The sequence below is a fragment of the Camelus ferus genome, chromosome 5 (assembly GCF_009834535.1).
Source record: "Camelus ferus isolate YT-003-E chromosome 5, BCGSAC_Cfer_1.0, whole genome shotgun sequence".
NCBI lineage: Eukaryota > Metazoa > Chordata > Mammalia > Artiodactyla > Camelidae > Camelus > Camelus ferus.
Window position 1 is genome coordinate 42,594,580 of NC_045700.1, and position 27,827 is coordinate 42,622,406.

General features: G+C 39.4%; 1 long non-coding RNA gene across 2 annotated transcripts in view; it reads left to right on the forward strand.

Annotated features, from left to right (window-relative positions):
• Positions 1–27,827, forward strand: part of LOC116663648 — a 74,937-nt gene that overhangs the window by 22,497 nt on the left and 24,613 nt on the right. For both annotated transcript variants that reach the window (XR_004319906.1, XR_004319907.1), the window contains 3 exons: positions 14,560–14,685; positions 17,774–17,858; positions 18,575–18,634. This is a non-coding gene — a long non-coding RNA (uncharacterized LOC116663648). The remainder of the gene's footprint in view (positions 1–14,559; positions 14,686–17,773; positions 17,859–18,574; positions 18,635–27,827) is intronic.

The window sequence follows — 27,827 nt, forward strand, 5'->3', positions numbered from 1 at the left end:
AAAATTATATGAATGCATTACACATTATCAGAAGATAATGATGCATCTCTGCTCAGAGTCCTTAGTGGAGGAAGAAAAGGCAAGAGCATTTATAAAAATATCAAACAAAATGGAAATAGTAAGGCAGACTGTACAGTTCAAACACAGGAGAAGAGAATATCACATCACCTTTAATTAGGTGAAGAATTAGAACCTCAAGGAGTCAAAAGAGTAAGATCAAAGGAAATCTTAACCAAATAAACCAAAATCACCTAAACTGGAAAAAACCATACAAAAAGGATAAAAAAGCTCAAAACTACCAACGCTATCAGACCTTGAGAAAAGAAAATGGCAAAATACATATTTGAAAAAAGAGCCAGAAAATTTTACTGGATACAAGAGGACTAGGGGCTGGGATTTATATCTCCTCTAAATGTATATTAGGAAAAGAGGAACCTAGGGAGCTTATTTCTGGGTGAAATTTTGGATTATCAATCAGATAATGGAATATCCATGAGATCCTTATTGGAAAGAGAATGTGTGGATATGAATTGGGAAGGGCACCAGATCAGATCTGTAAAATGCACGTACTCCCAAAGGAAACGTGAGAAGAAATTTATAGAAGGCTCCTGCCACATAGGAGAAAAACGGCATAAGGATTCCACTGTCTTGAGAAAAACCTGGATGGGAACAGATGTAACCTCCAAAGTTAAATATTTAAAATCAGTGTGTAAGATACACTTCTAGGAAAGAACACATTTTTAGGTATCCACTTTAAGAGTCCAGAGTAAAATCACATTAAAACAACTTGGCTAGTAGCATTGATACAATATATTTGCAAGGTGGAAGAGAAGTTGTAAAATGTAAAGTGAAAGACGTGTTTCTTTTTGTTAATGATGCTATGAAAATAACCAAAATTAATTTATTAAAAGCTGGATTTCAATCAAAATTTATATGGAAGAGGAGCGAATTCCTTATAGTCATATTTCAGAACTAAAGGCAACCTTAAAAAGCATTCTATATGACTGTTACACTAGAAAACGAAGATATAAGACAATCTATGAGGAATAATGAAGGGGCAGAAAACAGATCAGGCTTAAAAAGAGCCAGCGGTGGTTGACAATGTCAAAACCACTCCGTTCCTTCAAAGAGCAAAAACAAAGACTTGGAGATCTGAATTTGATATTCTCATTTGCAAATAAGTTTTACATGTATAAATAGAAAAAAGTAGATGAAGACATTTGAAAAGAAATATAGGAAAAAAAGATTTAAGTAGGAGGCATTCTTGTTTATGGATTGTGGCAGAAAGAGAAAAGGAAAGACAGAACGCAAAGACAAAGACTGTCACATTTAGACATGTGACAATAAGGAGAAAGAGCTATGAGCCCCCAAAATAAAAGCGAATGCTTTCAGATGGCTCAGAAGGAGAACCTACATACTACGTGGAGGTCACTAGCCACAGTGACAGGAAGGGGATGAGACTGGAGATGTGAGGAGGAACCATGGCATCAACCGTTTATGTGATGAGCCGGGCAGAGGCACTGGTGAGCTGAGCCTGAAATTATAACGATCTGATCTTGCAATTTGTTATCTTTCTTTTTTCTAGCGATGCTCAGAGGCTGGAATAGAGAGAAATTGGGATGAGTTGCCAACATGCCACTGGGATTTCTCCCAGAACAGAAGAATCTCAAAATAACTTTTGCCACTGGTCCCCTGTGCGGCCCACATCATTAGGACTGATGGATCAGGTTGCCAGGACTGATGGTTCCTTCTCTCCTGGCTCTGTTCCCTGCAATTTTAGAAACAGTCAGCCTCAGAAGTCATCAGTATAGGCACCTGGCTCTTTTGAAATATCTTCCACAGCTTCTCAAATCCCCACCAGAGATTCATCATTTAGATCCCGGAGGCTGGCTTACCTAGCTTCACGTACGTTCTTCCTCTGACCTAAGAAGCTCCCTTCTCCTCCCTAATCGGACCAAGCCCTACTTAGGACTAGCTCCGTGGATTAACTGAATGTCATTTCTTCAAGGAAGCCATACTTGAATACTCTTCACAGCACTGTCAAATACAATAAATAAAGTTTACTTATTAAATACAAACAAAATAAATAAAGTTTAAAAATGTTGCCTGATTATCAATTAAGAACCGTATTGTATATATTTGATCAGCAATGAATTTTTAGTATAGAACCAAGTACTTTGTAATAAATATTGAATATGTGAATGAGTGAATGAAAATCTAAATATCCCTCAGAGGAATAATACCTTGAGCAGTGGTTCTCATAGTGTGGTCCCCGGAACAGCAGTATCTACATCACCTCCAAATTTGTTAGAATACAGATTCTCAGACCTACTGAACAGGGTTGAGTCCAGCCATCAATGCTTTAACCATCACTCCAGACGATTTTGATATGTGCTGAAGTTTAAGAACCACAACCTTAAGTCATAATCAGTTTCTGCTTTAGGGGAGGGGACAGAGACTCATGCCTCCAGGAACAATGAAAGTTGCATAAATGGGTGACATAAAGAGGACAGGTATAAAACAAGGAGTGGTGGAGACTGCACCAAAATAGAGAGCAAGAGCACATGGCCAGCCTGAGGGGGTGAGCTGCAAGTGACGTCACCAAGATGGCAGAATAGGAGACCTCACCTTGGTCCCCCCAAAAAGAATAGCAGTTCACTATCAATGAACGGAGACAGCCCTGGGAGAGCTCAGGGTCCACATAAGAGCTTTGATGACACAGTGGAACAAAAAACCTGGGAATAACTGCACAAAATGGACAGGAAGAAGAGTTTCATTTTGCCTGTGTCATTCTATCCCCCAGGCTGACACAGCTCAGCACAAAGAGGGAACTCTGGGAAAAGAAAAGTGGGGTGAATGACCAGGTTCCCCAGGCTTTTGGGGCACTGCATGAAGGACCCACATCAGTTTGACCCAACCCAGAGACCAGCATAGCTGAGGCATCCAGAGATGGCTAGGAACAAGGAAGGGGAGGCTATCAGTATACCAGTACCAGCCACTTGGTGGGAGTGACCAGAGTTCCCAGTGCCTGCTCTGCAGAGCACCCCAGCAGCCTTAACTGCTGAGAATCTCAACAGCCCTTGTGGATGCTGTGGACCCCCACAGCTTTCATCACTGGGCATCTTGACAGGGACCCCAGGAGACTGCTCTGCAGAGGATCCCAACAGTTTTTACCACTGAGGAAACCAACAGCCAGCACAGCTGATGCGGATCCCCTCCAGCTTTCACCGCTGAAGGCCCCACAGGTTTTAGCATTCACGGACTCCAGCTGCTGGAATTCCTCCCTATCCGCCACCAGAACCTAGTCCTGGGATACAGCACAGCCACCCCACCCGCAGCTAGCCCCAGCTTCTGCAGCTGTGTGTGTGCACAACGCCAGCCCAGGACCACACACCTGCTCCAGTGCTCAGAGCCAGCCCTGACTCCTGTTACTGACCTGTACTAACACATGTGCCCACAACTAACCCCTGAAGCCATCCACCTGCATGCCACCGGCCCCAAATCCTGTCACTGGCCCCAATGCCACATATGCACCTGGGCCAGCCATTGCAGCCCCACAGGTGCACATCAACAGCCCAGGCTCCTGTTGAGTCTGTAGTTGGCCACGACCCTTGCCACTGTACATGTGCCTACTGCCAACCCTGTCACCACACAGGCACCTACAGCCGGCCGCTGCAGTTGAAGGTATGCACACCCCCAGCTCCAGCCACTACCTCTGCCTGCCCCAGCCCCACGGCACAGAACCTGGGGTTGCTCAGGACCCTAGCAGCCCTTGCATCCATGAAGGATACCCTACAGCTCTCACTGACAAGAATCAAGCAGTTACTGATGCCATAGAGCCCAGCAACAAGACACTACACCCCCCTGGACCCAGAGCCACCACTCACCCCATACTTGGCACCCTTCACAACTAGACCCAGGACCACAGCACACTCCAGCATGGCCCCACCCCTCTGGCAAGTCTTTCATTACCAAAGTCAGTCCATAAAATCTAGAAGAGATGACTGCTTCTTCAAATGTGCAGACACCTATGCAAGGCTACAGAGATCATGAAGAATCAGGGGGAAATGATACCACCAAAGGAAAGCAATACATTTTCAGTAACTGACCACAAAAAATGGAGGTCCGGGAATTACCCAGCAAAGAAATCAAAATAATTGTTCTAAAGGAGCTCAGAGAGCTGCAAGAGAACACAGATAAACAATCTAACAAAATTGGGAAAGCAATACAAGAACAAATCAGAAGTTCAACCAAGAGACAGAAAACCAAAAAATAACCAAACAGAAATTGTGGAGCTAAAGAATACAATGACTGAACTAAAAAATGTGATAGAGAGCTTCAACAGGAGACTCAGTCAAGCAGAAGAAAGGATCAGTGAGCTTGAAAACAGGTAACTTGAGATTATCCAGTCAGAAAATGAAAAGAAAAAGAATGAAAAGGAATGAAGGAGGCCCAGAGGATTTATAGGACACAGTCAAGCGGAACAATATTCACGTTATCGAAGTCCCAGGTGGTAGAGAGTGGGGTGGGGAGTTTAGAAAGTTCATTTAAAGAAATAATGGCTAAAAACTTCCCTAATCTGGGGAATGATATGGACATCCAGGTATACAAAGCTCAAAAGTCTCTAATCATGTTCAACCTAAAGAAGACTTCACTGAGGCACATTATAATAGAACTGTCAAAAATAAAGACAGGATCTTGAAAGCAGAGAGAGAAAAGAAGCTCATTGCATACAGCAGAACCCCCATCACCACCACCAGTGAGGCTGTCAGTGGATTTCTCAGCACACATCTTGCAGGCCAGCAGCAGAATACACATTCTTCTCAAGTACACATGAAATTTTCTCCAGGTTGTATAACATGTGAGGCCACAAAACAAGTCAACAAATTTAAGAATACTGATTGAAATTGTATGATGTATCTTTTCCTACCCCAGTGGTATGAAACCAGAAATCAATAACAAGAGAAAACATGGAAATTTACAGATATGTGGAGATTGAACAACATGCTCCTGAACAAGCAATGAGTCAAGATGTCAGAAGGGAAATTTAAAAATATCTTGAGACAAACAAAAATGGAAACACAACATACCTAACTTATGAGATGCAACAAAAGCAATAACAAAAGGAAAGTTTATAGTGATAAATGCTTACTTACATTGAGAAAAAAACAAAAAGAGTGAGCTCAAATAAGCAACCTAACTTTACACCTAAGGAACTAGAAAAAGAGCAGTCTCAGCCCAAAGTTAGCAGAAGGAAAGAAATATCAAAGATCAGAGCAGAAATAAATGAAATAGAGAATGGAAAGACAATAGAAAAAAATCAATGAAATGAAGAGTTGGTTTTATGAAGAGATAAAATTGACAAAACTTTGGCTAGACTAACTAGGAAATAGAAAGACTCAAATAAATAAAATCAGAATTGAAACAGGAGACATAACTGATACCACAAAAATGTTAAGGGTCATAAAACATAACTATGAATAATGACATGCCAACATATAAGATAACCTAGAAGAAATGGATTCCTAGAAACATACAATGTACCAGGACTGAATCATGAAGAAATACAAAGTTTGAACAGTAACCAAAACCAAGTAAAGAGATTAAATCAGGAGTAAACAAAACAAAACAAACAAAAAAACCTCCCAACAAAGAAAAGTCCAGGACCAGGTAGCTTCATAGATGAATTCTACCAAAAATTTAAAGAAGAATTGATATCAGTCCTTCTCAAACTCTTCCCAAAACATTGAAGAAGAGGGAATACTTTCGAACTCATTTTACATATCCTGTACAACCCTGATACCAAAGCCAGACGAGGTCACTACAAGCAAAAAAAAAAAAAAAATTACAAGTCAATACCTCTGATGAACATAGATGCAAAAATCCTCACCAAAGTACTAGCAAACCAAATTTAATACCACATTAAAAGGATTATATAGCATGATCAAGAGAGATTTATCCCTGAGATGCAAGGATGGTTCAACATACACAAATCAGTTAAATATTATGTATCACATTAACAGAATAAAAAGATAAAAATTATATGATCATCTCAATAGATGCAGAAAAACCATTTGACAAAATACAACATCCTTTCATGATAAAAACTCTCAAACAGTGGGTGTCAAGGAATGTCTTGGCATACATAAAGGCCATATGTGACAAGCCAAGAACTAAACTCATACTCAATGGTGAAATGCTAAAAGCTTTCCCTCTAGGATCAGGAAGAAGACAAGGGTACCCACCCTCATCACTCCTATTCAACATAGTACTGGAAGTTCTAGCCAGAGCAGTTAGGCAAGAAAAAGAAAGAAAAGGAATCCCAATCAGAAAGGAAGAAGTAAAATTGTCTCTTTTTGCAGATAATATGATCTTATATATAGAATGCTCTAAAGACTCCAGCAAAAAAAAAAAAAAAAAATTACATAAAACTGATAAATTCAGTAAAATTGAAGGATAAAAAAAATCAACATACAAATTTTTGTTTCATTTCTATACACTAACAATGAACTATCCAAAAATACATTAAGAAAACAGTCCCATTTAAAATAGCATAAAAAGAATAAAATACTTAGGACTAAATTTAATTAAGGTGGTGAAAGATCTGAACATTGAAAACTATAAAACATCGATGAATGAAATCAAAGAAGACACAAATAAATGAACAGATAGCCTGTGTTCATGAATTGGAAGAAACAATATTGTTAGTTCTACCCAAAGTGATCTATATATTCAGTGCAATCCCTATCAAAATTCCAATGGTATTTTTTACAGGAACAGAACAGACAACTTAAAATTTGTGTGGAACCACAAAAGACCCCGAAAAGCTAAAGCAATTGTGAGAAAGAAGAACAAAGCTGGAGGCATTACACTTAACTGATTTCAACCTATATCACCAAGCTGTATTAATCAAAACAGTATAGTACTGGCATAAAAACGGACACATAGATCAATGAAACAGAATAGAGAGCCTAGAAGTAAATCCAAACATTTATTATCAACTACTTTTCAACAAAGGTGCCAAGAATATACAATGGGGAAAATACAGTGTTTTCAACAAATGGTGTTTGGAAAATTGGGGCAGCCACATGAAAAAAATGAAATTGGACCCTTATACCAAAATAAATAAAAATAAGCTCGAAATAGATTAAATACTTAAACATAACAACCAAAACAATAAAACTCCTAGAGGAGAACATAGAGGAAAATATCCTTGACATTGGTCTTGGCAATAATTCTCTTTTTTTTTTTTTTTAATTGACATCAAAAACATAGGCAACAAAAGCAAAAATAAATAAGTGGGACTACATCTAACTACAAGTTTCTACATAGCAAAGGAAACAATCAACAGAATGAAAAGGAAACCTATGGAATGGGAAAAACGACTTTTATAAAAAGTTGCTCAACATCACTAATCATCAGGGAAATGCAAATCAAAACCACATTGAGGTATCACCTCACACCTGTTAGGATGGCTACTGTTAAAAAGTCAAAAGATAACAAGTGTTGGTGAGGATGTGGAGAAAGAGGCAACTTTGTGCACTGTTGGTGGGGATGTAAATTGGTACAGCCATTATGGAAAATATTATTGAGGTTCTTAAAAAAAATAAACACTGAACTACCATATGGTAGTCCAGCAGTCCCACTTCTGGGCATATATCTCAAGGAAATGAAATTACTATCTTGAAAAGATAGCTACACACCCATGTACATTGCAGCATTATTCTCAGTAACCAAGATACGGGGACAAAGAGTCCCTCAACAGATGAATAGATTTTTTAAAATACACAATAGAATATTAATCAGCCTTAAAAAAAGAAGGAAATTCTGCCATTTGCAACAACGTGGATGAGCCTGGAGGACAAGTTCTAAGTGAAATAAGCCAGACACAAGAGACAAATATTGCATGATATAATTTATATATGGATTTTTTTTTTAACCCATAGTAATGGAGAGCAGAATGGAAAAAGGAGTGATATTGATCATAAGTTTTCTGTTATGAAATGAATGAGTTCTGGAGACCGAATGTACAGCATGGTGACTATAGTTAATAATGATAATGTATCATATACTTGAAATTTGCTAAGAGAGTAGATCTCAAGTGTTCTCACCATACCCACACAAAAAAGGTCACTATGGGAGATGATGGATACGTTAGTTTCATTGTGGTAATGATTTTACAATGTATGCATCAATCAAAGCATCACATTGTATACTTTATATAGTTTTATTTATCAAAAATAAATAAAAATCAAAAAGAAAAGGTAAGCTGCTATTCTGCAAAAAGTCTAAGTTATGTAGATCAGATTTTTTAGTTTTCTAAGAGATTCTGAAACTTGAATTTTGATGTGACATTTACCAATTGTTAACTGTGTACAAGCCTCACAAAATATATCTGCCAGGCAAATGCAAACTGTGGGTAGCGTTTGCTTTAGGGGTCCTCCATGGTACCATAGATACTTGGGGGTTATTGCGGGGGACCCCCAACAAATATTAAAAGAGGAAGACAGATAGTAACACTGTTCCTTGACATTTTTTTCCTAGGATTGACCCTGGTTATGAGACAAAAAGAAGGAAGTATTTGGTTTTATCAGCTAGGTCAGTTTTATCTCAGTCTAGCAATAAATTTGATATAAAAAGCTAATCAATACAGTACTTGGTTTATGAACTCACTGGGGAATTGGATGTAGACATTTAACAAGAGGAAAGAGTATAATGCACGTACAACAAAATTATAGGTTTTTACTCTGAATATCACCTCAGCCCCAAATTATACTGCGAGAAGTTGAAATTAAGGGTTTGAGAGATTGCATTTTGTTTTGTCTAGTCTTATTTTCAGATAGTTCTTCTCCTTCAGTGGCTATGTAACTGCCCAAACCTTTGTGGAAATAGCCACATCTTTAAAAGCAAAAACAAAAACAGAACAGAAGCAAAAATCAAACCCAAAACCACACACTGCAAGTGGTTTCTTGACTCCCCTCCCCAAACTGGAGACAGAACCAAAGCTCTAAGAAATTTTGTTTCAGCCTCGGAAGCTGACAGATGAAGAGTTCATCAGAGAGAAGTCCTCCCTGAGATGTAAAATGTAAATCCTGGGGATTGTTTCAGAGAAATGGTTTTAATTTCTTAAGAGGCTTTATAATGACAGCTTGTGTCTCCACATCAACTGGTAAAAGGACAACAAAAACACAAAGGGATCCTAGTAAAATCCACACGTTAAAAACACTAATGAGACAGTTAAATTACCCACTGAAGGAGTTGAAAAGCAAAATTGACAGGTTTTTAGTCAAAGGAATGTTCCTGTCTCTTAGGTAAAAAAGGCTAGTGAGGGGGGAAAATGGGAGAAAAAGAACATCCTGTTCCTCTGGGAGCTGTTCTATGAGGAATTCTCAGGAATGGGCAGCTGCAGAAACCTATCGGTGAACTACAGTCACACACACTGGGCCTGAAGGCCACCAGGGCCCCCGGAGAGGAGTAAGCCACCCCAGCCTGGTCCAGGCAGTCAGACGGAACCTCTGAGGGAGGCAGGGCAGTGATCAGGTTCCCTTCAGGTGCCGAAGTCTTAGCCACTCTGTTCAAGGAAAAAGTGTTACTTTCCAGAGCTCTGCTCAGAATGCTGGGAGAGTAAGGCAGGTACTAAGGACATCAGTCATTAACTGAAGCCAGGAGTTTCGTGTCAAATTATTAGACAATGAGCTTTTTCGTCTTACTTCATTTTTAGAAAAAAAATCACATAGAGATTATAAAAAATGTAAACATTAAAACTTCAGAAAACATAGAAAAGCACAAAAAAGAAAAATAAAACCATCTGCAATACTACTACTTAGCTAACAACTGTTAATATTTTATATACATTGCCCAGTCTTTATATAGCTATATTATATAGACATATGGTATGATTAAAGATATAGGAATGGATATTTATGTTGGGGTCAAACTACACAATCTGTTTGGAAACTGCCATTATCAGAAAATATTTCATAAAGCATATAAAATATATTTATGTTTTAAATATTTTAAGTCATTTTTTATTCAATCTGATTTTAACATTTGTATCTTATTACACATTTTGAATATATAATAATTTATTTAATCAGCTTCCTCCTTTAATGATTACTCTTGCACATGAATCTTTGTAAATACCTCTGATTTTTTATTGGATGAATCATTTGAATTGGAATTGCTAAACCAAGCTCTATGATGAAGATTTAAGATTAAAAAAAAAAGTAATTTAGACAGATTGAAAATGAAAGAAGAGTTTAGGACACCAGAGGAGAGCAAACAAAAAGAAAGCAGGGGTCACAATCTCAGTATCAGAAAAGATATCATTCAGGACCAAAAGCAATAAACAGGACACAAGCCAGACAGGTATTTATAATATTAAAGGTGCATAATAAGACTGTAATAAGTATGAACATCTATTAAGCAAGTAACTTGGCAGCAATATTCATAAATCAAAAACTTCAGGAATTAAAGGAGTCCAAGGCAGAACTATATTAATAAGAGAAGACTTTCTTTCTCTTGGGCAATGACTGAGCAAGTGGATAAAAACAATAAAAATGGATATCGAATGCTGTATTCAGGAAAAGAACATTTCTACATTTCAAGAATCTATAGAATGGTCCCAGAAAATCCTCTTTGTGCTCCAAAGTTTTTATAAATAGTATAATCACTGACCATAATGTGTTAAAACTTGGAGATAATAACAAAACCAAAAGACGGTGGAAATTCAAAAACTCTCTCTTAACCAACTATTGGGAAAAGAGAAACTCCAGAGAAAATTTTAGAATATCTGAGAAAAATATAATTAAAATACCGTATGTCAGAATCTGTGTGATTGGTAGAGCAGCACTCAAAAGCAAATGCAAAGTCTTCAATAGCTAGTAATAACAGAATGATAACAAATCCACTGAGTATCGAAGAATTTAGAAAAGGAGCAACAAAACAAACAAATCAAAGGAGAGCAGAACAAAACAACAGATAAACGCAGAAAATGGTAAATTAAAAAGCAGGCAAATAATAGAACTAATAAGTAAATACAAAATCCAGTTTTGGGAAATATAAAATAGATGAGCCCATGACAAATGTAATCAAATAGGAAGCACAAATGCACAAGGTAAGAAAGAATAAGGGGGAGGGAATTATATTTACAGAAATAACTAAAGGAATCGTAAAACGTAATTCTACTTCATTTCAGTCAACGAAATTTAAAAATCCAGATAAAATAAATAATTTTCTAAGTAAATATAATTTTTTATATCAAAACAGATTCAAGTGCGGGTAAAATATATAAATATATCAATTAAGTAAAAGAAATAGAGAACGTTTTCAAAGAGCTATCCTTACCTCACTTCCAAAAAGACACAAAGATCAAATGGTTTTTGTGGTGGATTTCTTATAAAATCTTGAAAGAACAAATAATTCTATAGTACAGGAAAAGAAGAAAACCTTCAATGTTTTCTTTTATGAAGCAAGAATTAATACCAACATTCAACAAAAATTTCCAAAAAGAAAATCTTTATAGGCCAGTCTCTCTTATAACTATCAGTGCAAAATGCTTCTAAATAAAATGTTAGCAGACCTAAGTACCACATTAAAAGAAAATTACGTATTAGCCAAGTAAGATTTTTCCAGTAATGTAAGAATTTTCAGTATTAGGAAAGCTGTTTATGTAATTTGCTATAATAGTAGATCTCTTCTTACAAAAGAAAGAGAACTGGCCCCGGAGTCACATTCCCTGGTTAAAATCCCTGCTTAGATTCATGTTAGCAGCTTCCTTAGTAAAGTACTTCTCAGAGATTCAGTTGCCTCATCTGTAAATTACAGTTAAAATACCTACTTCTCAATATTATTATTAAAATATGGTGTCTTTACAACACCTAATATAGTACCCAGACTCTAACAACTGCACAATGTGTTTTAAAAAAAGAATAGTTGGGGAGGAAATACATATCACATGAACATATAGGCAGGAAATGCGTAGTGCTAAATTGATAGCTTGGATGATCATGACTGTAGAATTCAGAGGAAGGAGATCATGTCTAGGGGAATGTGGTTATAACATATTGATTGAAGAAACGGGAACTACAGCTGGATCCTGAAAGGTAAGTAGTCTGTGGGAAAGAGCAAGGGCATTGTCCCAGGAAGCGAGAGGATGGTGTGGACGCAAGAGTGAGCTGAAGATGTTTGGATATAGCAGAGCCCACTTGGAGGAGCGGACAGAGAGCCAAGAGACAAGTTGTGGTCAGATTAGCAAGGGCATTAAATGCAAGGCTAATTAGTTTGGGTTTTGCTCATAGGAAGCCTCTAGATTTATGTGTAGGGTAATAACGTGATGGAAGTAGTGTTTTAGATTGATGATGTTTTGGCAGCCAGCCATATAGATTGGGGTCAGCAAAGGAGGCAAGAAGGTCAGAGACTGGCTTAAACTGTAGGTCAAGCATTAGCTAACACGGTCTAGGGTGCTGGCATTGGAAAGAGAATGGGATAGGGGAGAAAGTTGTGAGCATCATGAAAGTAAGAACGGACAAAAACTTAATTTTGAGTAGATAACGCTAAGTGGTGATGATCAGGTAGTCTTCAGAGATGACATCCATATTTTAAGCCTGGGTGACTGGATGAGTAATAGCACCATTGAACAAAACTAGAGATAGAAGGCAGAGACGAACATTGCCTAGCAACTTGGAGATTCATTTATATTAACGCATACTGCAGTTGAAGTGAAGGTGATACAGTCTAGAGGTGAAGTCCACCCCACAGTTGGAAATCCAAGCCTGGTGCCAGGAGGGAGGATGGGGCTGGAGCTATACAACTAAGATTCATTGGCAGATGACACAATTGAAGGCCTGAGGTGAGAGAATTTATATGGAGAGTGGCACAGTTTCAATGACTAAAACTTGGCATGCTCATATTTATTAACAGCAGAAAATGGAGCTAGTAAAGAGGACAGAGAAAGGTCAGCGAGAATGGATAAAAACTATAATAGTGTGGTGCTGTGAGAGCCACAGGAGAGGAGAGGGTCAAAAAGATGGAAACAGAAGATCAACCATATCAGATACTGAAGAAAGGTTGATGAGAACGCGAAATTGATCATGTCAGCAGGTTCATCTCTTATGAGGTCCGTGCACTTCCTGAATATGGATTCAGAGTGCTGGGAGGGCTGACTGCAGAACAAGAGAGAAAAAGAGTACAAGACTGGTATGAACTGTGGGCCCCGAGAGCAGGCAGGCTGCTTAGATTTCAGTCCCATCTCTGTTACAAGCGCGCTGTGTGGTCTTGTGCAAGCGCCTGAACTCCTTTGTGCCTTCACATCCCCACCTTTAGAATGGAGACAGTAATGGCAGTAATAGTAGCTAACTCATACGGATTTTGTGAGGCTAAGGGGCGATGTATATACATCACTTAAGACAGTACAGGCACTTAGCTGTTATTTATTACTGAAACCATCGTTAGTCAAATCCATTTCCCGTGCCTTCACTAATCAGGGTCATCTACAAAAGGCTTGCATGTCTTCCAGGCGTCAGGTAGCCTAAACAAGATATTGGCCCAAGTTATTTGCCAAGGAACTTGGGGTCAGCTGTGCTAGATCAAGCTGAGCTGGTTAAGACTGGGTAGGATCGCCCGACCTTCCAGATAGGCATAGGTGAGTGTCCACTTGGTGATCTTCGGACGTCAGAGGATGGAAAACTCTACCTCAGATCATGCAAAGCACCTCCATTTTTAGAACCTGCAGGGGCCTGTAGCCTAGTTAAGCCTGGGCAGAACGATGATTACCTCACCTTTTTCCAATCACATTTCCCCACGTTCCCCAAGCCTCAGACTGCCCTGCTTCTTCAGTCTTTATCCCATAAATATCCTTAGCCCCTTGCTTTCAGAAAGGTGGATTTGAAACTCATTCTTTCATCTCCTCGCTTGGCTGCCTGGTGAATATACTCTCTCGTTGCTGCAAAACTCAGTGTCTCAACATTTTTCCTTGCCATGCATCAGGCAAAAGTTACAAGGTTCAGTAACATTTCTGGTTATTAGCATTACTGTAACTGGAAATGGATGCTGGGTGGCATTTGGGCAAGAGTCTTGGTAGGGAAAAGTGCAAGTAAAGTAGCAGGACAGTTTGGGAAATCTTCCTGGGCACAGGTGTGTGCATATCAATTGGGAAGGGACTCCAAGGCAGGAGCAGAAGCTGAAGGTAGCAGGGGAGGAGGAAATAGAACGGAGCAAAGTCACGGAGGAGGAGAGTGTGGGTTTAAGAATTCAGGTTGATTAATTAGCCTGAGAAAGACACCACCTGAGATTATAAAAAAGGAGAAGGGTATTTGTATGGGGATGGAATTGTAATGAGACCAGAGGCAGAACAAGAAAACACACAACTGAGAACTTTTTTCCTCCTAGTAAAGGAAGCAATGAGACAGACATGGGCCAAAATTAAGAGCTGATTGAGTTGCTGAAGGTCGCTGCAAGCCTTTGCAAAACTTTGTAACAAATTCTATTTTCTTCAAGTTTAAGCTTCCTTCAGACTTTTTCTTTCTTTCTTTCTTTCTTTTTTTTTTTTTTACCCCGTAGTGGCTCCAAGTAGAAAGTAAAGAACAAATGAGAGTTCAAAGCAATTACAAAATACTGGAGGATTAACCTAGTACCACCCAGCAATATGGATAAGAGAGCCTGCAGTGGAAACCAGCACTCAGCCTGGTAAGTCAACATGCCTCCTCTTGGGAGGCAAACCAAGGAGAACCAACTACAGCAGAGGCCATGGCCCAAAGACCTAAGTGAGCCATGCAGCTACTTTCTCTATGTTTTGAACAGCAACTCCACAGCCTGGAAATTCTGACTTCTCAAGACCTCTTCAAGGTCCTTTTTGATCTGTGGTTTTTGAAAGCTTTTCCTTTTCATATAGAATTAACATTTGATATTGGCTGGTCTTCCAGGTTTAACTCCCCTATGGAAGCCCAAATGATGAAAGTAAGTTGCTCTCTTAGTAAAAAAAAAATTCACCAAAGTTTGTATCTAGTGTAAACAGGCCAACTAAATCTGATGGTTTGGTCTTTGGTTTCCCAAATTGTTTTGGGGCAATTGGAAGGGAGCATAAAGAGCCATTCTTGGGACTGCTGCTGGGAGATCCAAGTGGTGTCCATATGTGCCCTGATCTGCTTTCTGTGTGCTCTCTAAACGACAGTTTCTCTTGGTGCAACAGCTTCAAATATTAACCCAGAAAGTGTGGAGGGAAGAGTTTGTCCTGCAGAGCTAGATGCCTGTTTGATCCCAACGGAATATGGGCATTTCAGATGCTAGAAACAAGAAGAGGGAAAAATCTGATGAAGATAAAGTGCTGTGTGCCGTAGCTCGTTATTCCCAGCAGCTTTGAGGCTGCCAGACCATCAGACTTGCTTCTGTTTTTGTCGTCAGTACCACTCTAGACATAGCTTATTTGTAAAAGGAGCAGGATCTAGGATGTGCATTCATTGGTAGAAGATGCCACAACGCACATTCTGCAGCTAATCCCACGTTCATGAACTTTACCTGTGACTAAATACATTTCATTTCCTACGGCTGAGCTTCAGCAATTGGTTTTTGCAGCCACAAACACATCCAGCAAGGAAAATACGAGGTGCCCAGCTCTCTCTCTGCTTTTTGAAATGGCTTTTGCTGCACATGGGAAAAGCCATCCCAGCTCTGAGTTGGCTGGTCTTGAGGTCAAATCTTAGAGAGTTGGCACTTAGAAACTCAAAGGCGAGGAGGAGCAGGTGGCTTTGGAAAAGTAAATGACCCTGAAGCTAGGCAACAGGGGAGGGGAGAAGCAAACGACAGTGGAAGGGAGGTGATTGTTAGGGAGTGGTAAGACTGGAGTCCCTGCAGAAATGGGTCTCCCATCCATCATACACAGCAGCTCGTGTGGTGTTTTCTCCCAGATCTCTGCAGTCATGGAGGTCTGGAAGTACTTATTAAGCCACCAAGTCGTATAGCACAACCGATTCCAGACTGAACTCCCACGGGGGTGCTGGAGAATCATGCTAGTTGGAATTTGGCTGTGAAATGGAAATGTGGGTTCATCTAGTGAATTGATGAGTTAATTTATTCAGAAAAAAGAGGGCAAATTTGCAGCATTTGCTTTGGCCTTGAAAGCACTGAATTAAATGCTTCACCAGTTTGGTTCACTGGATCCCACATTTCCAAGAGGATTAGACTAGTTAGTATAACCCTGATATCCACACATAAAATTAATACCAAAATAAGCACCAGGATTCCAAAAATGCATCAATGGGATATGCAGAATAATCACATTTTTTTTCTTCTTCCGGGCTAGTTCTAGACACACTTATGATGTAAGGAAATTTGCCTTAAGTTCCCTCATCCCCTTCCCTTACCCTTCTCTTATCTACATACTGAGACACTCAATGTCTGTGGCTCTTTCCCTTGTGCCTGAGACAACTCATTGTGGGCATCATCACATCCCAGTTTTTCCCAATCTCTTTCTGCTCAGAAACTCACCTCTTAGAAGTCATTCCCTCCTACACTAATAGCTACAGGCTAGGGAAGATTATTTTCCCAATGCTGTTTGTGTTTGCACACCTCCTTGATTATGGCAGAATGTCACAGATAGAAGCAGACCCAGAAAAGAGATTTTGAGGGCCAGGACGGTTCTTCTCAGGACATCTTGAATCATATAAAGCTGTTAACACCATTATCTGCCTCTCATTCTCACTTTCCATTCTTTTGTTTTTCTTTTCTCAACTGTGTGTAAAGCCACAGCAGGAGGTACAGGGGCCGAAAGGCAGGTGGGGCACAGTCCTTGTGAAATTGTAGGTGGTAGTCAAATCCATTTCACCTGCCTTCACTAATCAAGGTCATCTACAAAAGGCTTGCATGGCCTCCAAGCGCACGTAGCTGGAACAGTAAGATGTTTGCCCAGGTTACTTTCCAGGAGCTTGGAATCAGCTGTGTCTAATGGAGCTGAGCTCGTTAAGACTGGATAGGACCACCCACCCTCCAACTGGGCATGCGCGAGTGTTTGAGCTCAGTGACCTTTGACATCAGAGGGCCCAAAACTCCACCCTCAGAACGTGCAGGAGCCTGTAGCCTAGTTACGCCTGCGCAGAATGTTAGGGCACCTTTTCCAATCACCTTCCCCCACGCTCCCCTCGCCTCAGACCGCCCTGCCGCTTCGCTCTATCCCGTAAGTACCCTGAGCCCCTTGCATACAAGGCGGCCGGCTTGCGATCTGGTCTCCCGTCTCCTGGCTCCGCTGCCTTGTGAGTAAACCCTCTCTTTGTTCGCAAACCTCGGTGTCGGCGTGTTCGCTTACTGTTCGTCAGACAAAACAAACCTGGCTAGGTAAAACTTGTCTTAGAGAGGCTTACTTTTTAAACAAGTATTTAAACAGTTACAGTGCAGTTTAATAAGTGCTGAAGTATGGTCAAGGTGCTGTGAAAACCCCAGAAAGGAGATTTTGCCTGTTGCAGGAGGAAAAGGATAACAGTGTTGGTAAGATTTGAGTTGGTATTTTAAAAATGTAAAAAGTTGGCCTTGGTGGGGAGGGTATAGTTCAAGTGGTATGCTTAGCATGCATGAGGTCCTGGGTTCAATCCCCAGTACCTCCTCCAAAAAATTAAGCCTAATTATCTACCCTCCCCCCACCCCCCAAAAAAGTTAGCCTGGGTGCAGAGGGCATAAACGTTGATTCAACAAATAAAAACTTAATCATCCTGGAAGAAAAAACACAAGAAAAAAACACATGGCTGACCTTTGACCAACTGTGCCAAATTATCTCCTCTATTGATAGAACCTGGAGATTCAAGGAGCCTGCCTAAAGGCAGCTCCCGGATGAAGACTGAGTTGAGGACTGCCAGCTTCCTCAGAGCACACAGGTAAGGCTGTGCATGCACCAAGGTGTTGGTCCTGGTGAGAGATTCTTCTTTGAGTGTGTGATTAGGAGCGCAGTAGCAGCCTGGAACTGGGGACACTTCTCCCTTCCATTCAGCGGGTTATGAATGAAAGCTTCTGATGGGATTTAAAACCAGCAGTCCAGCACTCCAGACTCATCACTTTAGACTGGTAACCGATTCCATCGTATCTCTGGCACAGGAGACCCGATGAATTTGGGCATGTGGTGTAAAGGCACAGGAAGAGTATCAAATGGATTTTTCTCCGGTTGTCTCTGCTTGGGTATTAGGTGCTGTGAACAGGTGCATAATATCAAGCCCTCCCTGCCTTCTCTCTTGCTTACATTCTTAGAAATGGCTGTTCTCCAGAACCCAGGCTTGAACCCTGGGCACCGTATTTGAGATGGCAGAGTGCCATGGTTAAGGCTGCAGGCTTTTGGAGACACATGACCTGGTTTAAATCCAAGCTCCTTAGTTACTAGATGTAAAACCTTAGCAAGTTATTCAACATCCTGTGCTTAAGTTCCCTCAGCTGTAACATGGGGATGATACTAGCATCTGTCTTACATGGTTGCTATGAGAACTAAACAGCTTCATGTATCTAAAGCCCTTAAAGGTGTACCTGCACATTGTAAGTGATCTGTACCTGTTAGCTATTTCTCTTCTTATTGCTGAGTGCACACTCTACTGTTTCATTCCAGATTTCAGAAAGGAGGACCTATGATAAATTCAAAGAGCCATCAGGAATACCCTGGACACAGGTAAGGAATATGACCCGGGACAATGACCCCCTTGTTCCCTTCTCAGGACAGGGAGGCACGAACTGGATGGGATTATAATGCAAACATCCTGAAAGGGGCAACTCTTTTGCATCTGCCACCTAGTGAGAGGTGAAATGTGGCCAAGTGTGCTGTCTGTTTCAGGTCCCTGAGTGCAGGGAAGTGGAGTGTGAGATAATTGGGCTCTGGGGGGGAAAACATGGGATCAGCTTTAGGCAGTCTTGGAAAAGATGTGAAGGGATCCTTCATGTTGCTACATAATTCAGACTAGCAGGCAGGGTCCTGAAAACAAGCCATTCTGAGGAATAGTCTGTGTGCAGAGTTGGGCTGTGCTCAGTGCCATGGTTCTTGGTAATGTAACAGTGTAGGAACCGTGATCCAGGCATTAATACTCTCAATCTACCCTGTCCTTCCTGCTCTCCTCCACTGACCTAATCCAGACTCATTCTCCTGGAATCGTATGGTAGCCTTAAATCTGCCCAGCTCCCCCATTGCCAGCCTCTCTCCTTCCGATCCACTTTCCCAGGGCTGTCAGATTGATCTTTCTGAAGCATTGCTCTGATCACTTCCCTGCCAAACAACTTGCACTAGCTCTCCACTGACTCACTGACCTACTGAGACCAGCCAGTGTCACAAGTGAGCAAAGTGGACAAGATGAAATGAAACAGGCACCCTTCAGGTCTGAAAGCTTGGAAATGTTCCTAACTTCCATAAGGAGATGCACTTCCTCCCATTTATTTTGATAGTGGAGGCTTTCTAAATCTACAGTTTATTTCCCACTTTTAGCTCACACTTCATACAAGAAGTATCACTTCATTCTTAACTGTTATAAGAAAAACAGCCCTGCCAGTCAAATGATTGTCTTAGGATGTTGGTTCGACTGCATAAATGAAGATCAAAGTACAGTGGCTTACTAAAGATACAAGATTTATTTATCATTCACACGAACGTGTATGTTGATAGGTGGTCGAGGGTCGAGGGTTGGGGTTAGAAGGTTCTATTCCATGCAGCTGTATTGAGACCCCAGTCTCTCATGTCCTCTGTTGTGGTTCTCAGTGCCTCGTCCAAGGACTCCTCAGGAGCCCCTGAGACCCTTTCAAGGGTTTACAATATCAAATTAATATTTAAATGAGGTATAATTGATAAATAATATTTTCAGATATGCAATGTAGTAATTCGAAATTTTTATAGATAATACTCAATTTAAAGTAAGTATAAAATACTTTAAATACTTTGGCTATGTTCCTTGTGCTGTACAATATATTCTTGTAGCTCATTTTATACACAGTAGTTTGTAATTTGTACCTCTTAATTCGCCATCTTGTCCTTCCCCATTCCCTCTCCCCACTGGGAAATACTAGTTTGTCCCCAGTATCTGAGTCTATTTCTATTTTCATGTGTATATTCATTTGTTATATTTTTTAGATTTCACATATAAGTATAACATACCATATTTGTCTTTCTCTGACTTAAGTCACTAAGCATAATACCCTCAAGGTCCATCCATGTTGTTGCAAATGGTAGAATTTCATTCATTTTTATGTCCAAGTAATATACCACATCTTTATCCATTCATCATCATTGGACACTTAGACTGCTTCTGTATCTTGGCAGTTGTAAAAAATGCTGCTGTGAACATTGGGATACATGTATCCTTTTGAATTAGTACTTTCTGGGGTTTGTGTTTTTTTTTGATACGTACCCAGGAGTGAAATTGCTGGATCATTTGGTAGTTCCATTTTTAGTTTTTTGAGGAACCTCTGCACTGTTTTCCATAAAGGCTGCAGCAGTCTGCGTTCCCACCAGCAGTATACCAGGATTCCCTTTTCTCCACATCCTCGCCAATATTTATTTGTAGACTTTTTGATGATAGCCATTCTGACAGGTGTGAGGTGATATCTCATTGTGGTACTGATTTGCACTTCCGTGGTGAGGGATGCTGAACATCTTTTCATGTGCCTGTTGGCCATCTGTATGTCTTTGGAAACAATTCTATTCAGGTCTTCCCTTTTTTTTTCTTTTTTTAAAATCAAGCTGTTTGGTTTTTTTGATATGCAATTGTATGACCTGTTTGTTTATTTTGAATATTGACTTCTTACTGGTCATATCATTTGCAAATATCTTCTCCCATTCAGCAGGTTGTTCATTTTGTTGAAAGTTTCCTTTGTTGTGTAAAAAGCTTTTAAATTTAATGAGGTTCCATTTGTTCATTTTTGCTTTTATTTTATTTGCCTTAGGAGACCACAGAAAATATTGCCACAACTTAAGTCAAAGAGTGCTCTGCTTAATACTGTCTTCCAAGAGTTTTAGGGTTTCAGGTCTTACATTTAGGTGTTCAATGCATTTTTAGTTTATTTTTGTAGATGGTATGAAGAAATACTCTAAGCTAATTTTTTAACATGTAGCTGTCCAATTTTCTCAGCACCAGTTACTGAAGAGACTATCTTTTCCCCATTGTATATTCTTGCCTTTTTTGTCATAGATTAATTAACCAAAAGGGCTTAGGTTTATTTCTGAGTTCTCTATTCTGTTCCTTTGACCCATGTGTCTGTTTTTGTGCCAGTACCATGCTCTTCTGATTACTGTAGCTTTGTAGTACAGTCTGAACTCAGGGAGTGTGTTTTCACCTTTGTTCTTTTTTCTCAAGATTACTTTGAATATTTGGGGTCTTCTGTTGGTCCATAGAAATTTTAGGATTATTGGTTCTAGTTCTATGAAAAATGTACTGGTTATTTTGATAGGGATTGCATTAAATCTGTAGATTGCTTTGGGTAGTATGGCCATTTTAATAAAATTGATTCTTCTAGTCCAAGAGCATGGGTTGTCTTTCCCTTTTTATCATCTTCAATTTCCTTTATCAGTGTTTTATAGTTTTAAGAGTGTTGAGTCTCTCACATCCTTGGTTAAATTTATTCCTAGGTATTTTATTCTTTTTGATTCAATTTTAAAAGTGATCTTTTTTTGCTTCCTCTTTCTAATAGTTCATTATTAGTGAATAGAAAAGCAATAAATTTAGGTATATTAATCTTGTATCCTGCAACTTTACAGATTTCATTTATTCTAATTGTTTTTTGGTAGAGACTTTAGGGTTTGTATAATATGTCATTTGCAAATAGTGACAGTTTTACTTTTTTCCCTTCCAAGGTGGATGCATTTTATCTTGTCTGATTGCTATGGATACGACTTCCAATACTAAGTTAAATAGAAGTGGAAAGAGTGGGCATTTTTGTCTTGATCTTGATTTTAGAGGAAAGGCTTTCAGATTTTCACCGTTGAGCAGGATGATGGCTGTGGGTTTGTTACAAATGACCCAAATTATGTTGAGATAATGTTCCCTCTACACCATGTTAGATAGTTTTTTTATCAAGAATGAATGTTGAATTTTGTCAAATGCTTTTTCTGCACCTATTGAGATGATCATGTGATTTTTATCCTTTGTTAATGTGGTGAATGTGGTTAATGTGGTATCAACATTGATTTTGTGAATATTAAATCATGCCTACATCCCTGAAGTAAATCCTGCTTGCTCAGGATGTATGTTCCTTTTTGTATATTGTTGGATTTAGTTTGCTAATTTGAAGCTTTTTGCATCTGTATTATCATAGACATTGGCCTGTAATTTTCTTTTTGTGGTGTCTTTGTTTGGTTTTGGTATCAGGGTAATGGTGGCCTTGTACAATGAATTTGGGAGTGTTCATCCTCTTCAATTTTTTGGGATGTTTCAGAAAGAAAGTATTAGCTCTACTTAGATGCAATTCTGCTGTGAAGCCATCTGGTCCTAGACTTTTTTTTTTTTTCGCTGGGAGCCTTTACTACAAATTCAGTTTCACTACTAGTGATTGGTCAGTTCAAATGGTCAGTTTCTTCCTGATTCTGTCTTGGCAGGTTGTATGATTCTAGAAACTTGTCCATTCTTCTAAGTTGTTTCAGTTGTTAGTATAACTGTTCATAGCATTCTCTGATTTTTATTTTTCTTTGTATGTTTGTGGTGCTGGCGGTGGTTTCTCCTCTTCCATTTCCTGTTTTATTTCAGTCCTCTCTCTCGATGAGCCTGGCTAAAGGTTTATCAATTTTGTTTATATTTTCCAGAAAATAGCTCTTAGTTTCATTGACCATTTCTGTTGGGGTTTTTTTTTTTTTTGTCTCTATTATATTTAGTTTCTCTCTGATCTTACCTCCTTTCTTCTGCTAACTTTGGGCTTTGTTCTTTTGAAAATTCCTTTAGATGGTAGCTCTAGGTGTTTATTTGAACTTTTTCTTATTTCTTAAGCTAGGTCTATATTTCTGTAAACCTCTCTTAGAACTGCTCTTGCTGCATCCCTAGATTTTGGAAAGTTGGTTTGCATTCTCATTTGTCACATTCGTATTTTCGAATTTCCTCTTTGATTTCTTCATTGACCCATTGTGTTTTTTTGTTGTTTTTTTTAGTGCGTGTTGTTTAGTCTCCACTTTTTCTTTTTTCTTTCTATAATTGACTTACAGTTTCATATCATAAAGTGGTTGAAAAAATGCTTGATATAATTTCTGTGCTCTCAAATTTGTTGACTAGTTTCATGGCTTAGCATGCCATCTATCCTGGAGAATGTCCTATGTGCACTTAAAGAATGTATATTCTGCTGTGTTTTGGAGGCCTATCCTGTAGATTAAGTCCAACTGGTTTATTGTGTCATTTAAGACTATGCCTTACTGTTTTTTTTTCCCTGAAATGATCTGTCCATTGATGTAAGTGGAGTGTTATTGTCCCCTACTGTCACTGTATTGTTGTCAATTTCTCCCTTTTTAACCAATGCTTGCTGTATATATTTAGGTGCTCCTGTATTGGTACATATGTGATAATGAGTATAGTATCCTCTTCTTGTATTGATCTCTTTATTACTATATAGTACCCTCCTTTGTCTTTTGTTATAGACTTTGTTTCAATGGCTATTTTGTCTGGTCTGAGTGTTACTACCCCTGTTTTCTTTTTTCTGTTTGTATGACATACCTTTTCCCATCCCCTCACTGAAGCCTGTGTGTATTTTCAGCCATGAAGTGAGTCTCTGGTAAGCAGCATATGGATGGGTCTTGTTTTTTCATCCAATCAGCCACCATATATCTCTTGGAGCACTTAGTCTATTGACATTTAAAGTCATTGTTGACAAGTATGTACTTACTGCCATTTTGTCACTTGTTTTCTGGTTGTTTTTATAGTTCTCAGTTCATTTCTTTTTGTTTGTTCCCTTCTAGTTTGACTTTCTTTAGTGATAGACTTGTCTTCCTTTCTTTCTAGTTTCGTATCGTAGTTTTTGATCTGTAGTTACTATGAGGTTCATATATGTTGATATATATCTACTTGTTTTAAACTGGTAGTTATTTAAGTTCAAACAAATTCTAAAAGATCTATATTTTTTACTCACCTCCCTCACATGTTGTGTTTTGATGTCCTAATTTATATCTTCATGCTTACCCCTTCACTGTTTGTTGCATTTATAGCTGTTTTTACAATTTTTTTGGCTTTTAATCTTTATATTAGCTTATTTAAGTGGTTGATCCAACTAAAAATGTGTAAAACATTTTGGAAAGGTGACGTTTAGCTGGAGTCTTCAAATTTGTGATTAACTTGAAATGTTCTGAAAAATGTGTTTCTAGTTGTCATATAAAAATCATTTATATCTATATTTTTAATTGAAGTATAGTCAGTTTACAATATTGTGTCAATTTCTGGTGTACAGCACAATGCTTCAGTCATACATGAGCATACATACATTTGTTTTCATATTCTTTTTCACCTTAAGCTACTACAAGATATTGAATATAGTTCCCTGTGCTATACAGTATGAACTCGTTGTTTATCTATTTTATATATATTAGTTAGTATCTGCAAACCTTGAACTCTCAATTTATCCCTTCCCATGCTGGTAACCATAAATTTGTTTTCTATATCTGTGAGGCTGTTTGTTTTGTCAGTAAGTTTGTCTTTTTCCTTTTTTTAGATTCCTCATATAAGTGATATCATATGGTATTCTTCTTTCTCTTTCTGGCTTACTTTACTTAGAAGGACAATCTCCAGATCCATCCATGTTGCTGCAAATTATCTTATTCTTTTTATGACTGAATAGTATTCCATTGTATAAATATACCACAACTTCTTTATCCAGTCGTCTGTTGATGGACATTTAGGCTGCTTCCATGTCTTGGCTATTGTATATAGTGCTGCTATGAACATTGGGGTGTGTGTATCTTTTCAAATAGGTTTAGTATTGATGAATGCTTAGTTTTTGCTTGTCTGAGTTCTTTATCTCTCCTTCAATACTAAGTGATCTTGCTGGGTAGAGTATCCTAGTTTACAGATTTTTCCCTTTTGGCACTTCGAATATATCATGCCACTCCCTTCTGGCCTGCAAAGCTTCTCCAGAGAAATCAGTTGACAGCCTTAGGAGGTTCCCTTGCATATGACTTTGTTTTTCTCTTGCTGCCTTTAGAATTCTCTAACTATTGCCATTTTAATTATGATATGTTTTGGTGTTGGTCGGTTGGGGTTCATCTTGTTTGGGATCCTCTGTTCTTGTTGTACTCAAATATGTTTCTTCAGGCTTGGGAAGCTTTTAGCCATATTTCCATCACATACTTTCTCAACCTCCTTCTCTCTCTCTCTCCTCTTTCTTGGCCCCTATAATGGGAATGTTGGTACCTGTGATATTATGCTAGAGATCTCTTAAACTATTCTCACTTTTTTTCTTTTTGCTATTCTGATTGAGTGATTTCCATTTTATCTTCCAGGTCACTAACCTGTTCTTCCTTATTACTTGATCTGCTATTAATTCCTTCTAGTGTGTTTTTCATTTCACTTATTGTATTCTTCAGTTCTGACTGGTTCTTTTTAATATTTTGTAGTTCCTTGTTAAAATTCTCATTATGTTTTTCTGTTTTTTTTTTAATTTAGAATTCTCACTGTGTTTGTTTTTTGTAGTTTAGTTGGAATTCATATTACTAATGCTTTGAACTCTACCTGGTATATTGTTTCCATTTCATTATTTTTTTCATGGGTTTTGTCTTGTTCTTTCAATTGAGACCAGTTTTCTCATTTTGCTTAACTTGCTCTGTCTCTATGAATTTAGGTGAAACAGGTATTACCATCTTAAAGTGGTGTCCTTATGTGGGAGCATCCCTATACAATCTTCCTGTGGCCAGTGGCTTTGGTAGGAGAGCTGAATTCGACATGAACATAAGTTATATCTTTCCTGAGTCTGTGCTGGCAGCTATCATCTTGGTAGGAGGTGAGACTAGAGATGGATGGGCACTAGGGCCAGATCCAGGTGTGAAGCATGGCTTTCCCTGTGCTTAGGGGCCATCACCTATCAGGGGCAGGACTGCGTCCCAGTCCCAAGTTGTTGAAGCAGAAGCCCTGAAGTTCAGGTCCAAGCTGGCTCTGTTCTCTTTTAGTGTGGGCTCTTCCCCATCTCAGCACCAGCACCCTTGGCCCTGAGGAAAGCAGTGCTGGAGCAAGAGGGCCCTATGCAGGCTGTTGACTTGTGACAGGGTATAGGATGTGGTGATCCAGCCACAGACAGTTCTGAGCTGCTTCTGATGTGCTGCCTGTGTAAGCGCCAGTAAGAGATTTCCCTGCCCGGCTCAGACAATGCTTCCCTACCTCACATCTGACCTCCCCGCTCAGCCTCTGCCCACTCTGCCCTGGTATGGAATTGCACTGCAAGGCAGGCAGGGCCTGTGTGGACTCAGCGTGTGTCAGTGCATTGCCTCTGGCGGTCCTGTCTCCATCAGCCATCAGGAATGTTTCTCGTGGGCTGCCTGTGCAAGCGCCAGTAATGACTGCCTGTGCCCTGCTCAGACGCTGCTTTGGGTTTGAGTTGCCTCTGAGTCACACAGCTGAGCTCTTTCTTTGTTCATGGTGGTCCTTGCTCCAGGCATTATGATTTAAAATAAGTTGGGCTGAAGATTTCACTGGGCTCACACTGGGTTGCACACAGGGCTGGTCGTAGGAAGCTGGGTGCCACTCCAGCAGTTTTCAGTCCACCCTTTGGCCTGCCTCAGGAACAAGCAGATGTGGATGTGTTCCTCCCAAGTGGAGTCCAGGCTTCCAACAGTGCTCCTGTTAGTCTCACCAGCCCTCCAGCCAGCCAAGGGGGCTCATCTTCCCCGTGTCAAACCCCAAGACCAGGGTGCCCAGTGTGTGGCTGGAACCACTCACTCCCCAGGGTAATCTCTGTTTTCCTCTGAGTTCCCTCCCAGGGCACAGGTACCAACTTGATCTTTATCTTCCCTTCCTACCCAATTTCATGTGGATTTTTCTTACAGCCTTGGTTGTACAGGAGTATTTCTTCCAGTTTCCAGTGAGAGTTGTTCCACATGTAAATGTATTTTTGATGTGTTCATGGAGGTAGGTGTGGTCCATGTCCTCCTAATTCATCGTCTTGACTGATCTTCCTGGTAGCTGTATTTTCAGTTTTCTGAGGAAACTTCCCACTGTTTTCCATAGTGGTCTCACAGATTTACACTCCCACTGCAGAGTACTTGGGATCCCTTTTCACCACATCCTCACCAATATTTGTTGTTTGTGGTCTTCTTGATTAGAGCCATTCTGACAAGTGTGAAGTGATCTCATAGTTTCGACTTACATTTTTCTGAATAATAATGTTGAATGTCTTCTCATGTGCCTATTGGCCATCTCTGTGTATTCTTTGGGAATATGTCTGTTTAGATCTTCCCATTTTCTATCAGGCTGTTTTTTGATATGGAGTGGTATGAGCTGTTTATATAGTGTAGGTATTAGCCTCTTACTGGTCACAAAATCATTTGCAAGTGTTTTCTCCCATTTAGTAGGTTGTCTTTTAGTTGATAGTTTCCTTTGCCAACTAAAAGCTTTTAGGTTTAATTCGATTCCAGTTCATATTTTTGCTGTCATTTCTTCTGCCTTAGGAGACAGATTTTTAAAAATATTACTACAACTTAGGTCAGAGAATGTTCTGCCTGTTTTCTTCTGGGAATGTAATGGTTTCTGGTCTTATATTTAGGTCTTTAATCCATTTTGAGTATATTTTTGTATATGTATGAGGAAATGTTCCAATTTCATTCCTTTACATTTCATTGTCTGCTTTCCCCAGCACCACTTATTGAAAAGATTACCTTTTCCCCATTGTGTATTCTTGCCTCCTTTGTCTTAGATCAATTAACCATA